We start from the raw sequence: 15,297 nt of genomic DNA, 5'->3' as shown, positions 1-15,297 counted from the left end.
CATGTTTTGAGTGTGCAGGTCACACAAGTTGAGCAAAATCAGAGGCATAATTTGTTCCATACAAAGGGAGTTGTGAAGTAACGTTCTATTCGCGTCATCATAGATGGAGGGAGCTGCAACAACTTGGCTAGCATGGAGATGGTGGAGAAGCTATCTCTCACCACAAGACCACATCCACATCCTTACTACATCCAATGGTTCAACAACAGCGGCAAGGTTAAGGTAACACGTACTGTTCGTGTGCATTTTAGTATCTCTACATATGCTGATTATGTTGATTGTGATGTGGTACCTATGCAAGCATGTTCCTTATTACTTGGTAGACCATGGCAATTTGATAAAAATTCTGTACACCATGGTAGAAACAATCAGTATACTCTTGTTCATAAGGATAAAAAATATTACTTTGCTTCGTATGACTCCTGATTCCATTTTGAAAGATGATATTAATAGAGCTAATAAAGCAAAACAGGAGAAAAATAAGAGTGAAAATCAGATTGTGGCAAAAGAATTTGAGCAACAAATGAAACCTACTAATAAACCATCTAGTGTTGCTTCTGAAATTAGATTGAAAAGTGCATGTTTACTTGCCACAAAATCTGATAGTGATGAGCTAGATTTCAGCAAATCTGTTTGCTATGCTTTTGTCTGCAAAGAGGCATTATTTTCATTTGAGGACGTGCCTTCCTCTTTGCCCCCTGCTGTCACTAACATTTTGCAGGAGTTCGCTGACGTCTTTCCACAATACGTGCTACCGGGATTACCACCTATTCGAGTGATTGAGCATCAAATTGACTTAATACCCGGTGCCTCGCTACCCAACCGTGCACCATACCATACCAATCCAGAGGAGACGAAGGAGATTATGCGTCAAGTACAGGAGCTGCTCGACAAAGGTTATATACGCGAATCTCTTAGTCCTTGTGTTGTTCCTATTATACTAGTGCCTAAAAAGGATGGTACGTCGCGTATGTGTGTTGATTGTAGAGGCATTAATAATATTATTATTCGTTATCGTCATCCTATTCCTAGGCTACATGATATGCTTGATGAATTGAGTGGCTCTACAATATTCTCCAAAGTTGATTTGCGTACTGGATACCATCAAATTCGTATGAAATTGGGAGATGAATGGAAAACAGCATTTAAAACGAAGTTTGGTTTATATGAGTGGTTAGTCATGCCTTTTGGGTTAACTAATGCACCTAGTACTTTCATGAGACTAATTAATGAAGTTTTACGTGCTTTCATTGGACGATTTGTGGTAGTCTATATTGATGATATACTGATTTATAGCAAATCTTTGGAAGAATATTTGGAACATTTGTGTGCTGTTTTTATTGCTCTACGTGATGCACGTTTGTTTGGTAACCTTGGGAAGTGCACCTTTTGCACCGACCGAGTATCTTTTCTTGGCTATGTTGTTACTCCACAGGGAATTGAAGTTGATAAAGCTAAGATTGAAGCTATTGAGAGTTGGCCGCAGCCCAACACGGTCACACAACTGAGGAGTTTTCTTGGACTCGCTGGTTTCTATAGGCGTTTTGTGCGAGATTTTAGCACCATTGCTGCACCTCTCAATGAGCTTACAATGAAGGATGTGCCTTTTGTTTGGGGTACCGCACATCACGGTATTGAAAGATAAGTTGACACATGCTCCTTTACTCCAACTTCCTGATTTTCAATAAGACTTTTGAGCTTGAATGTGATGCTACTGGAATTGGATTAGGAGGTGTGTTATTACAAGATGGCAAACCTGTTGCATACTTTTCTGAAAAATTGAGTGGGCCTAGTCTGAACTATTCTACTTATGATAAAGAATTATATGCTCTTGTTCGGACCTTAGAAACATGGCAACATTATTTATGGCCCAAAGAATTTGTTATACATTATGATCATGAATCTTTGAAACACATTAAAAGTCAAGCAAAACTGAACCGTAGACATGCTAAATGGGTTGAATTTATTGAGACTTTCCCTTATGTCATTAAACACAAGAAGGGTAAAGAAAATATTATTGCTGATGCATTGTCTCGTCGTTATACTATGCTTTCACAACTTGACTTTAAAATATTTGGTTTGGAGACCATCAAAGATCAATATGAGCATGATGTTGAATTTAAAGATGTATTGCAGAATTCTAAAGAAGGTAGAACATGGAACAAGTTCATCGTTAATGATGGATTTGTGTTTCGTGCTAACAAGCTATGCATTCCAGCTAGCTCCGTTCGTCTTTTGTTGTTGCAGGAGGCGCATGGAGGAGGACTAATGGGACACTTTGGCGTGAATAAGACAGATGATATACTTTCTACACATTTCTTTTGGCCAAAGATGAGACGGGATGTTGAGCGTTTTGTTGCTCGCTGCACTATATGTCAAAAAGCTAAGTCACGACTCAATCCTCATGGTTTATATATGCCTTTGCCTGTACCTGGTGTTCCTTGGGAGGATATATCTATGGACTTTGTTTTAGGTTTACCTCGAACAAAGAAGGGGAGGGATAGCATATTTGTTTTCGTGGATAGGTTCTCGAAAATGGCACACTTTATACCATGTCATAAAAGTGATGATGCTGTTAATGTTGCTGATTTGTTCTTTCGTGAAATTATTCGCTTGCATGGTGTGCCAAATACAATTGTTTTAGATCGTGATACTAAGTTTCTTAGCCACTTTTGGAGATGTTTATGGGCTAAGTTGGGGACTAAACTGCTTTTTAGTACTACATGTCATCCCCAAACTAATGGACAAACTGAAGTAGTCAATAGAACATTGTCTACCATGCTTAGGGCTGTTTTGAAGAATAACAAGAAAATGTGGGAGGAATGCGTCATATTGAATTTGCTTATAATCGGTCACTGCATTCTGCTACTAAGATGTGCCCTTTTGAAATTGTGTATGGTTTCCTACCTCATGCACCTATTGATTTGTTGCCTCTTCCATCTCCGGAGAAGGTTAATTTTGATGCTAAACAACGTGCTGAATTGATCTTTAAAATGCATGAGTTAACTAAGGAAAACATTGAGCGTATGAATGCTAAAATATAAACTTGCTGGAGATAAGGGTAGAAAACATGTTGTGTTTGCACTTGGAGATCTTGTTTGGTTACATTTGCGTAAGGATAGATTTCCTGATTTGCGCAAATCAAAGCTAATGCCACGTGCTGATGGTCCTTTTAAGGTGTTAGAGAAAATAAATGATAATGCATATAAACTTGAGCTGCCTGCAGATTTTGGGGTTAGTCCCACTTTTAACATTGCAGATTTGAAGCCTTATTTGGGTGAGGACGATGAGCTTCCGTCGAGGACAACTTCATTTCAAGAAGAGGTGGATGATGAGGACATCAATACCATTGTTACACCCACAGCCCCTGCTACTAAATTGGATACATTAGTTTTGCTTACAAATGAAGGGCCTAGCTTGGAGAAGGATGAACATTGGAGCAAGAACAAGCATGGAGTTGATGACAAGAACAGAGTTTCAAGTGATGATTTCAGGACTTTGAAGCCACCATAATGAGTGCATGAAGCCTTGGACGAAATATACAAGATGCCACTTCATAATTTTCGTCCAGAGGCTATTCTTGGTGCCGCGTCGCCTTATTTTTGGGCCAGGCCCATGTAATTTCGAAATATTTCAATATAGGTTGTTTTTAGAGTCCGTATGTGTGGGGAAACAAGAGTTAGGGTTGGTTTCGGATAGTGTGTCCGATTGGGGTAGTAGACATGTCTCACATGTAGAAAGTGGTAGTTCGGCGAGGAGCGAGTTCACCTTATCGTCGATAGCCTTCGATCGAGCTCTTGTCATTGGTCCACGTGGTGTCGTGGGAGACATAGGTAGGTCCATGGGGATGACCGTAGGATGCTCCGCATCATCTCCCCCCCCCCCTTGGGAAGATCCCACCTCAGATCGAATTCCTCATCACCATGGTAGGGCGAGAGATCTATGACATTGAAGATATCGCTCACGGAGTACTTATCACGCGGTATGTCGATCTTGTACGCATTGCTGTTGTAGCGCTCGAGCACCTTGAAGGGTTCGTCGGCTCGTGGTCGTAGCTTGGACTTGCGTTCGTTGGGGAAGCGTTCCTTGCGAAGGTGTAGCCATACAAGATCTCCAATGTTGAATATCATGGGTTGCTTGTTGAGGTTGAGCTTGGTCGCGAGCCATTGTACTTGGAGCTCGATGGTGTGCCTCGTATCTTCATGCATTTTCTTGAGGTAGCTCACGCGTGCACTTGTGTCCATGTTGATGCGCTCTTGTAGTGGAAGAGGGGGAATGTCCAAGGGAGAAAACAGGTTGAAGCGTAGACGACCTCGAAGGGGGACTTGCCGGTAGTAGAGTGTCGTGCTCGATTGAAGGTGTACTCGGCGATCGGTAAATACTCTTCCCACTCCTTGATGTTCTTCTTGATCAACACGCGTAGGAGAGTAGATAGCATCCAGTTCATGACCTCCGTTTTGCCGTCGGTTTGAGGATGGTATGCCGAAGAGAACAAAAGCTTGATTCCGAGCTTGGCGCATAAGGTCTTCCAAAAGTAGCTTAGGAACTTGATGTCGCGGTCCGAGACAATCGTCTTTGGAACTCCATGTAGGCGCAAGATTTACCTACAAAAAAGATTTGCAACATGTGAAGCATCGTCTATCTTGTTGCATGGGATGAAATGAGCCATCTTAGAGAATCGGTCCACAACAACAAACAGGGAATCTTTGCCATTTTTAGTTCTAGGCAAATCAAGCACAAAGTCCATATTAATATCTACCCATGGGTGATATGGAATTGGAAGTGGCATATAGAGACCATGGGTTTGAGCTTTTGACTTAGCTTTGCAGCATGTAGAGCATCGGTTGGTGAAGCATGAGACATCATGGAACATCTTGGGCCAAAAGTAGTTCTTAGAGAGCGTAGCGAATGTCTTGTCGCGTCCAAAGTGTCCCATAAGTCCTCCATGAGATTCTTGCAGAAGTAACAAATGAAGAGAAGACTTGGGGATACATAGTTTGTTAGCTCTCATAAGATAATCATCTTTGATGTAATAGCGTTCCCAAGATGTATGCGTCAAACATTTGGCATAAGGAATAGCAAAAGTAGGATCATGCGCATACAAGTCTTTTATGTGCTCAAAGCCAATGACATTCAATTCAAGTTGGGTAATAAGCATGCATCTATGTGAAAGAGGATGGGCCGCCACAACGTTTTCCTTACCTTTAATGTACTTGATGACATAAGGAAATGATTCAATGAATTTACTACACTTAGCATGACGCTTGTTCAACTTAGTTTGGCCCTTAAGATACTTAAGTGTTTCATGCTCGGTGTGGAGAATGAACTCATGAGGGCAGAGATAATGCTCCCAAACATGCAAGACTCTAACTAAAGCATATAGTTCTTTGTCATAGATGGGGTAATTGAGTTGCGCTCCGAAAAGTTTTTCACTAAAGTAAGCTATGGGGCGCTTCTCTTGCATCAGCACACCTACTATGCCATAACCATTAGCATCGTAATGTATTTCAAAAGGTTTATCAAAGTTGGGTAGAGCAAGCAAAGGAGCATGTGTAAGACAATTCTTAAGATCATTAAATACGGTATCTTGGGATGGTCCCCAAACAAATGGTGCATTTTTATTACTCAAGGCATGTAAAGGGGATGCAATAGTGCTAAAGTCCTTAAAGAACCTATGATAGAAACCAGCTAGGCCAATGAAACTTCACATTTGTTGCAAGTTGGTTGGTTGAGGCCAAGTTTTAATAGCACTGATCTTAGATTCATCTACATGAACACCCTTAGAAGACACAACGAAACCCATGAAAACAAGCTTATCAACACCAAAAAGGCATTTGTCCATATTAGCATAAAAGCGCTCTTTTCTAAGAGTTTGCAAAACGGTTCTAAGATGGGTGACATGATATTTGAGAGATTTGCTAAATACAAGAATATCGTCAAAATAGACCACAACAAATACACCAATCTATGGGCGAAGGACAAAATGCATCGCACGCATAAAGGTTCCGGGTGCTTCGGACAAACCCATAGGCATGACCAACCATTCATACAAGCCAAACTTTGTTTTGAAAGCGGTTTTCCATTCATCACCTTCTTGGATGCGTATTTGATAGTAGCCACTTTTAAGATCAATTTTAGAGAAAATTGTGGCTCCGCTAAGCTCATCTAGCATATCATCAAGGCGTGGAATAGGGTATCGATAACGAACGATAATAGCATTGATAGGACAGCAATCGGAACACGTGCAATATGTACCATCTTTCTTGGGAACAAGGATTACCAGTACGACACATGGGCTCAAGGTTTCTCGTACATGGCCATTGTCGATGAGTTTTTGCACTTGCCATTGGATCTCCTTGGTTTCCTCGGGGTTGATGTGGTAGGGAGCCTTGTTAGGAAGAGGTGCTCCAGGGATGAGGTCGATTCGGTGTTCAATGCCTCATAGTGGAGGTAGTCCAGGAGGTAGCTCATCGGGAAAGACGTCCTTGAATTCCTGCAATAGAGAAGACAACACTAAAAGGTAGATGGTGAGAAGTGTTAGTTGTAAGTGCCTCGTCCTTGCACAATAGGACATGGTGCATGACACTTGATGGGTTCTCACACACTTCTCTCATCTCTCTTTTGGTAGCGAATAGCACTAGGTTTTTCTTGTCGCTCATCGTGGAGGCACTCAATTTGGGCTTGTGGTGCTCACTATCTTTTGGGTGGTTCACTCTCTCACTATTCTCTCCATGATGGTTTGTTACTTGCTTGTCGACGATCACGTGGCTTGGAGACATAGGTCGTAGCACGTACTCCTTTCCTTTCATCTTGAAGCTATAGTGATTGGTTCGCCCGTTGTGGATGACGCCACGGTCAAATTGCCAAGGTCGTCCAAGTAGGAGGTGGCAAACGAACATAGGAACGACATTTCATATGCGCCCATCTTGAAGGAGACTTGAACCATGTGTTCCACTTTAATTGTGCCGGAGTCGCTAAGCCATTGGACCTTGTAGGGATGAGGGTGCTTCATCTTGACCAACTGTAGCTTGGAACATAGTGCTTCACTTGCCAAGTTATGGCAACTTCCTCCGTTGATGATGACCTTCACGGACCTTCCATTTATGCTCTCCTTAGCGTGGAAGATATGGCATCTTTGTTCTTCGTCTTGTTGATGTTGAAGAGTCAAGACCTTGGAGACAACTAGAGCGGGGCTCGAATCTTCGTCATAAAAGACTTGGTCATCTTCATCTTCATTCACTTGCCGGTGCATAGCCACATGCTCAAGGGCTTCCATTTCTCCTTCACTCATGGAGTCGTATGCACCGTTGTCGTTGAGGATCATGGTGCGCTTGTTGGTACACTCGAAGGCTTGTGGCCTCGGCCGCCGCATGTGAAGCATTTGATGGAACTTGTCTTGATGGTCTCATCCGGTGGAGTTGTAGATGATGAAGCTCTCGACTTGAAGTTGCTTGTATAAGGAGGACAACTTGAAGTTCTCGAAGTTTTCTCGTAACTTGACTTGTCGCGGGGCTTTGAGAAGGTTTGGTTGAGGCAGAAGGTGTTGGAGCCGTTGAAGCTTGATTGTATGAGCCATATGTCTTGGAAGAGTACTTGGCATACTTGAAGTCATCTTGCACTTGTCTCTCCGCTTTAGTAGCTTGATGCACTAGCTCGATGAGGTTTGAGTAAGGTTGGAAGTCGGCAATCTTCTTGATAGGGTGATTGAGTCCATTCAAGAAACGTGCCATAGTTTGCTCATCATCTTCCGTGACATTAGCTCGTATCATGGCAATCTCCATTTCCTTGTGGTACTCTTCAACGGTCTTTGTTCCTTGCTTGAGGAGTTGTATTCGCTTGAAGAGGTCGCGGCTGTAGTATGTTGGCACAAAGCGCGCTCTCATGACATCCGTCATTTGATCCTAAGTTGTTATTGGTGGCTCACCTCTTTGCTTCTCGACGCTGACTGACTTGTTCCCACCAAATGAGGACATAGTCTTGGAACTCAAGGGATGCCATGGCGATCTTCTTCTCTTCCTCATAGTTGTGCAAATGATAGATCTTGTCAACCTTCAATGCCCATGAGAGATACTGTTCAGGATCATTGCTTCCGGAAAACTTGGGCACGGTGAACTTGAGTTTGCCGTAGCGTTGCTCTTCATTGTATTGGGGTTGAGGTTGATGACGTCCTTGACATGGAGGATTGTCGCCCTCTAATTGCTCTTGGCATTGAGGATTCCCGTTGTATTTCTCGTGGGAAACCATGAAAACCTATGGGGGTATGAGCCCCTTGTGGTTCGGCAGGGGGAATGAGCACATTGCACAAAGAGCGGAGAACGTCGCGCAGCACGTCAGAGATCACATGGGCAGTTTTACCCAGGTTCGGGCCGCCGCGAGGCGTAAAACCCTACTCCTGCTTTGGTGGATTGATGAGAGGACCATGGTGGAGACGCAGCGCTCTTGCCCCGTAGGGTTGCCTCGGGGCGAGAGCAACTATGGGCGTATGAGTGTACAAGGGTCCGAATCCTTTCTATGGTTGCCACGGCCCTCCTTTTAAAAATCAAGGGGTCACCACAATGGCAAATTAGTCATTGTGTACTGATTAGATATCAAACAGTGCTATCATACCTAACTCTGCAGATAGGGTAGAGCGCATTAAATGCGTCGCTTAGTGTCACATCATGGCATGCCCGGCAAACCTTACCGGGCTGTTCGGGCACCTTCTTGTCAGTCTGCTTGACACGTCTCTGTAGGTGTCATTTGGAGGTGATTTCCTTCGGAAGTGGCTGCCATGTGTCAAGAAACAGCCACTTAGTCACTTGGGGGCTTGGCACCGCACCAATCGATAACTTACGTCGCTGTGAGGTGGAGAGCCTTGGCAGGGTGGTCCGCCCTCGGTGTTCCCGGCAAGCTTGCCGGGGTAGTCCTGAGACTTGTCTCTGGAGCAACCTCGTCCTCGCCAGGATCGCCTGCCCGGCAAGGGAGGCTTTCCCTTAGTGACATCTTGTTTCCTTTGGCTTGACTTGGCCTTCTTGATCCGCTCTCTGACTCCTCAAAGAGCTATCTCTTATGCTTGGTCTTGGATGTTGAGAGTCATTGGCCTGGAGGTTTACTGTTTGTGCACAAGTCAGGGGAAAACATACACCAATGTCTGTGTACCCCGACAGTCTTGTTGCTCTTGGCGAACTTGTGGTTCTTGTCGAGCTTATGGAGGAGCTTGTGGAACTTGTTGATGCAATCGTTCTTGATAGTTCCTCTCTTGAAATTCATCGCGAAGTGCTTCTTCTTGCTCACGAGTATGTTGGTTGCGTGCGACGATGGCACGACTTTTGTCTCGGAGGGCACGTTGCGCCTCAAGTGCTTGAGCTTCACGCCATGTTGTTGTTGACGGAGAGCTTCGGTGTCTTGCTCGTCTTGGTGTTGGCGTGCTTGCTCTTCCTCTTGTTGGCGTTGGCGTTGACGCTCTTGTGCTTGTGCAAAAGTAGCTTGATTTTGACGATGTCGGTGTTCTTGCTCTTCAAGTTGCTCTTGTGTATGATTGCCGTGTAGAGGATTGAGGTTTTCTTGACGATCTTGGTGCGCGGCTCGACGAAGAGTGTTCGATGTCGGTGTACTTGAGCCGAAGATGGTGTCGTCGGAATGTCGACTCGAGCGGCTCCATCTTGAATATGACGAAGTGGTAGAAGAGCGGTTGACCAACAATGCACGAATCTCGTCCATTCTTGCATTGTTCTCTTGTTTTTGTTCGTCGAGATTGTTGTCGAAGTAGTCTCTTGTACGTTGCTCGGAATGTCGCAAGTCGGTCGTGAGATTGTCGATGCGGTCGCTCAATGCTTGTTGTTCTTGATGCAATGTTCTTTGTGCGTCGAAGAGGTGGTTCTTGGTGACGTAGGTGTTCAGGTCCCCGTCTTGCTCGATGAAGAGTGGGTTGGTAGAAGTAGTTGGCCTATCCATCATTTCAAGTAAATGTGTGAGTGGAAGAAAGGAAGAACAATACCAAATGTACCTTGACCGATGTTGAGAATGGATCAAAGATCACTCAATGATGTAACAAGGAAATAGCACAATTGGTACTGTATCCCGTCACTCTCTCACACCTACACAAATAAAGCCTTTGGTGTAGTTTGGTTAGGATGGTGGCGTAAAATTTGATGCAAATGTTAGTAAGATTCAATAATGTTGGAAAAGATTCGCAAATTTGCAAATGCAACAAGTAGACCAGTAGCAAGATATGGCACACGGAACACACACACACGGATAGATAGATGGGGTTGTGCAACCAAGGAATGAGCCAAAATGTGGAATCCATGAAAATGCTCTTTTTCACAACGCTAGAGAGACGCTAGATCGATTGCACAATAGGCGGATACGAGACTTGTGCACAACCTACTAAGCAAAATGCAACGACTTCTATCCCAAGTATGCTATATGTATGGTGTTCCGATGATATGATCCAATATGATCAAGTATGACAATCTTAATGTAGTATGATGCTATGGTTCTTGCTTAAAATCTCTTTGCTTATCTTTTCCTTTTGCTTAAAAGCTTGTTTGGCTCTTTCTCTTTTGAGCTCTTTCTTTGGCCTCTCATGCAAAACTTCATGAACCAAGATAGCAGTTGTGGATATGCGAGGATAACCTTGTGACACAAGATATGATATCAAGATGCTTGTACCAAGATGATATGGTATGTATGTTATGGGAACTATGATCACTAATGGGCACAAATAACGTCCAACAATACTCAAAGGCTAGTCTCGATAGGAAAGGTACGCAAAATGGGCTATGGGGTTATCAATGCGATGGCAAGAATGAACGTACAATGAAGGTACCACGATATCAAGATGATATAGAGGTTGCCGTTCTTGCTTATGGTGAAGGTGTCAAAATGGTGTGAAGTGGTCGATGTCGATGACGAAGATGAGCGACGGTAATGTCGATGAAGAGTCGTCCCGAAGTAGCCGAAACAAGTTAGGAAACGAGAATCGCAACTCAAATTCTGAAAGACCAAAAGTGGCAAAATTTGTCAGAGTTGGTAGCGGGTAAGTGGTGGTGGCTGTGGAAAGCGGTGGTATGGGAGTGCGAATGCGGAAGCGGTAGTGGAATCGGGGGTTGTGTATGCGGAAGTGGAAATGGGCCAGTGGGACTAAACAAAGTTCAGTTTCGTCGGGGTTCGTCGGCCGTCCGGTGGTTGTCGGACGTCCGGAGACTGTTGGACGTCCGGTGTATGGGTGATTTCGGGTAGGGGATGAACTCTAGAGTTCGTGGTGGAGGAAAAAATTGAACGAATTTGTGGATGGAAAAGGGGATCGAGATGGGGGAAAGCTAGATCTACCTGCTACACACAAAATCCACGGATCAAATCCAAGAAAACTTCATCACAACCAACAAATCACAAAAAAAATTGGGCTATTTTTGGTGAGGAATTTTCGAATTTGGGGAAGAACACAACAAAACAAGGCTAGAAAACAAGGGTAGGGGCTCCAAATTCGTGATCAACCAATGCTCATGATATGAAGATGTTGTAGGGTGGAAACCCTAGGGCCGATGTTTTACGAAATGGAGAGGATCTCTTTATAGCTTCCTCCCCCATTCCCGCCGTAGCTCGAAGAGATGGGGAAGAAGGCCGCTGCCCCCAAAGGGAAGCGGGCGACTGCCGCGCAGGAGACGGTCGCCGGAGGGAGCAAGAAGAGAGCGGCGGAGCTGGACAAGAAACGACGAGGAGACGTGGTCTTCTTCCCGTCGAATCTGGACGGTGACGTTTTGAAGGCAAGGTATGGATATCTGTGGGGCAGGGAGGTTCCGAAGGGCATGGTGCACCCAAAGTTCTGGCCGGGGGAAAGAGGACCTGCCAGATTCATATCGATTCTTCTGTGCGTACTTCATTTGTGGCCTCTGTCCCCCCTTCTCGGATTTCTTCGAAGCCATGATGATGATCTATGGATTTCACCTTCTTGATTTCACGCCGAATGCATTGGCGTGCATGGCGATCTTTGCCCATTTGTGTGAGAACTTTGTCGGGGTTGCCCCCAATGTCGACTTGTTCAGGCACTATTTCGTCCTGTGGGTGGAGAGCAAGGTCCACCGCTCCGGGAATATAAGTTGGATGCCTCGAGTGGCAAGGGAGATCTAGGGTTACATCCCTAGCCAACAGTGCGGTAGATGGGAGGAATGGAGAGGAGATTGGTGCCGGATCTAAGATGAGGAAGCCCTGGAATTCTGCCAGCCACGGGAGGAGTGTGTTGTGCGGGACAACGTGTGGAAAGAATTTGGCCTCACCGATGATAGCCTTCGCCCGGCAATAAACAGGATCACTCACCTAAAGGCTGCAGTGGTTGACCATCGGTCATGTGGGGGCCGACTTCCTTCGACGTTGCATTGCGCCTCTACAGAAGAGGGACAGGTTCGCCTGGCAGTATGGAGATGCCGCAGACATGATGAGGTTGCTCCCTGGCCTGACCAACAATCTGTCGGTCTACGACCATGCTTGGTTGTGCGAACAACTGTTCGGTAGCCTTGGGCAGTTCAAGTTGCCGGAAACGTCATCCCACTGAACGTCAATTCCGCCTGGGATCAAATCCTGAAATAGATGCCAGATTGCCATGCTCATGGAGTTTTGGGTGATTGGCAGTTACCCGCGCTCGACGAAGAGCTCGGGTGGTCCTCCGGTCTGGTGGAAAAGGCTACCAAGGTGGAGACCAACATGTATAAGCGCACTTCCAAGGTGGAGGAGGCGTATATCAGGAGGCGGCTCGAGGAAGAGAGGGCACTTCGAGTTGCCGCAAAGGAAAAGGCCGGGAAGGCAGCGGAGGAGAAGGGGGAGGTCGAGGGCGAAGGCTCCTCCCACAGCAGAGATGAGGCGCAAGCCACAGAGCAAGCTACCGGGGATGATCCTGCCGGGAACGAGCCTGCCGGGGATGAGCCTGCCGGGGACGAGCCTTCCGGGATTGAGGCTCTGTACACCGCGGCGGCAGAGGTCCAGGAGGAAGAGGAGGCTGAGGAGGTGGAGGAGCCCGAGGAGGAGTGGCTAATGACAGGCCCTCAAGCCCACGAGCCAGTCTTGGACCAACGCTCTTGCACGCGGGTTACCAACCGGGGAGCGGCGGTTCCCGATCCTGCGCCTGCCGCCAAGAAGGTGAAGAAGATTGCCTCCAAGAGCAACAAGCCGGATGCGATGCGCCGGCAGTCCTCCTGCCTTGCCGGCGCTAAAACCCCTCCGGCCAAGCAATCAACGGCTGCGGGAGTTGACTCTAGCTCCCAGTCCGGCTCGATCTCCTCGCATAACTCGTCCTCGTCGGAGCCCCCTGCGCCTCGGCAAGGCTCAAAGTTGTCGGGAAGTTCCGTTCCCCCACCCCAGAAGAGAGGCCGGGCACCCTCCACCCATCGAGTTTGAGTTTTGCTCCATGCTCATCGATGAAGAGTAAGAGCGAACAATCCCCTTTTCTTGCAGTAGCTTCAGTATGCCTGCTTGCTCTTGTTGACACATCTTTTGCTTGCTACTTTTTTCAGGGAGGATGAGGACGAGACATAGACTCTCATCCACTGGTCCAAATGGCTCAAACGTGTGGAGTCGCCGAAGACTGCAGAGGGCACAGGCCTGGCAGGGAGTAGCGCAAACGACCCGACACCAAGCCCCCAGCTCAGCCCCCGGCACGAAAGCATGGGATTGGCCCCTCCCGTGGGGAGCGATGCAGGAGATCTCCCAACCTCCTCGGCTGGAAGAGGAGAAGAGATGACCCAGGACGAGCCCCTCCAGGAGGGACTTACTGCACCCACCGATCAAGTCAAGGAACCCCTAACGATGGCTTCCACGGGAGAGCTTGCCCAGGACGACGCCGTGGTTGTCGCGGGAGGGGACGGAAACCATGGCCCCGCAACTTATCTTGCCGGGGAAACTAAGGCTTCCACCTGGAACATTCCTCCGGGTATTTCATCTGTTCTTTCCTCCCTCCTCTCTCTCTCCCTCTTTTACCATCTCGCTTCAAGCTTCGGGCTTCTCTAATACTTCTGCTTCTTTATTATTTGCTTGTTGTCTTCACTTGCAGTCCCTTAGGCCGAAGAGCCTGAACTGCTGGGAGAAGTGGCCAGCATAGGAAGAGATGCCGCGGATGAGGCTGCCAAGATCACTGTCGCGGAGGCGCAGGGACATGCTGTCGGGTGTGTTCAGGAGCCCTTGACGAAAATAGAGCAAATCCCTGACGCCGCGCCATGGGCGGGAGCGAAAGTCGAGGAGAAAGTCCCCCTCCAAACCATGGATCCCCTCCACTCATTTAGTATTGTCGCGGGGGCCTCGCAGCCATCCTCGAGCCAGTTGGCGCTAGTGCTCGCGCAGCCTAGGCTTGGAGCCCTCTCTCTTCAGTGGCGACGAGCGCGGAACTTGATGAAGAGCTCTAGCGCATTCTGGCATCGCTATACCAAGGGGTCGAAGAGGTCGATGATTCTGTCGCTATCGTGATGGACTTGTCTTTTATGGAGTCCATGGCGGCAGGCATTAAGGAGATGTAGGGCCGGCACAGCCAGAAAGGGCAGGCTCTCAAGGAGCAGCGCAAGTCTGCCAACAAGGTAGACCAGCAACTAAGGGACAAAGGTAGTGAGTTGCGCGACTGGCATGGCAAGTAGTTCCAGATCCTGATGAGGCAGCAAGAGACAATCTCGATGGCGAGGGAGAATGTCATTGCCCGGGAGGCTCGCATGGCGGAGTGCAAGGCGCTTCTGGACGCCAGAGAGCAGGACATCTCTTCTCGGGAGGGGAAGCTTGAGGCCACCCTCTGCGCCAAGGACGACGATCCGGAAGCCCTCGTGCAGCAGCGCACTAAGGAGCTAGAGGACAAGCACGAGGCCGCCCTAGATGCCCTCATTACTGATTCTGCCACCTAGCTGAAGAAACTCGTTGATGACCTTGCCGCTGCATCCTCTGCCAAGACTGACCTCGACCAACATGTGACCAAGCTGACGGAAGAGCTTGCCGGGAGCGCCAAGGAGGTCGCGACCCTCAAGGAGGAGGCGCAGAAATCAGAGATCCTTCCGAATGATATACAATCGCAGCTCTCCTCCAAGAGCCAAGGCCTCGAGACCGCCAATGACACTATTGAAGATTTGAAGGCCAGGATCGACACCTTGGAGAGCTTGGTAGAATGCAGTGGGGCTCGTGAGCAGCAGCTAACAAAAGACCTGGACACCGCAAGGCATCTTCGGAAGGATGCAGAAGACAAACTGGCGAACCATTCCGAACAGGTCGACCTCTGGATCAAGAGCTTGATTGATGTTGCCGAGCGCCTCACTGCTCAAACTGTGGCGATGGGCATGGACGGGCCAGTCC

This window comes from Aegilops tauschii, chromosome 4, assembly GCF_002575655.3.
Source record: "Aegilops tauschii subsp. strangulata cultivar AL8/78 chromosome 4, Aet v6.0, whole genome shotgun sequence".
In the NCBI taxonomy this organism is placed as follows: Eukaryota; Viridiplantae; Streptophyta; class Magnoliopsida; order Poales; family Poaceae; genus Aegilops; species Aegilops tauschii.
Note: the sequence above shows the minus strand (reverse complement) of the source record.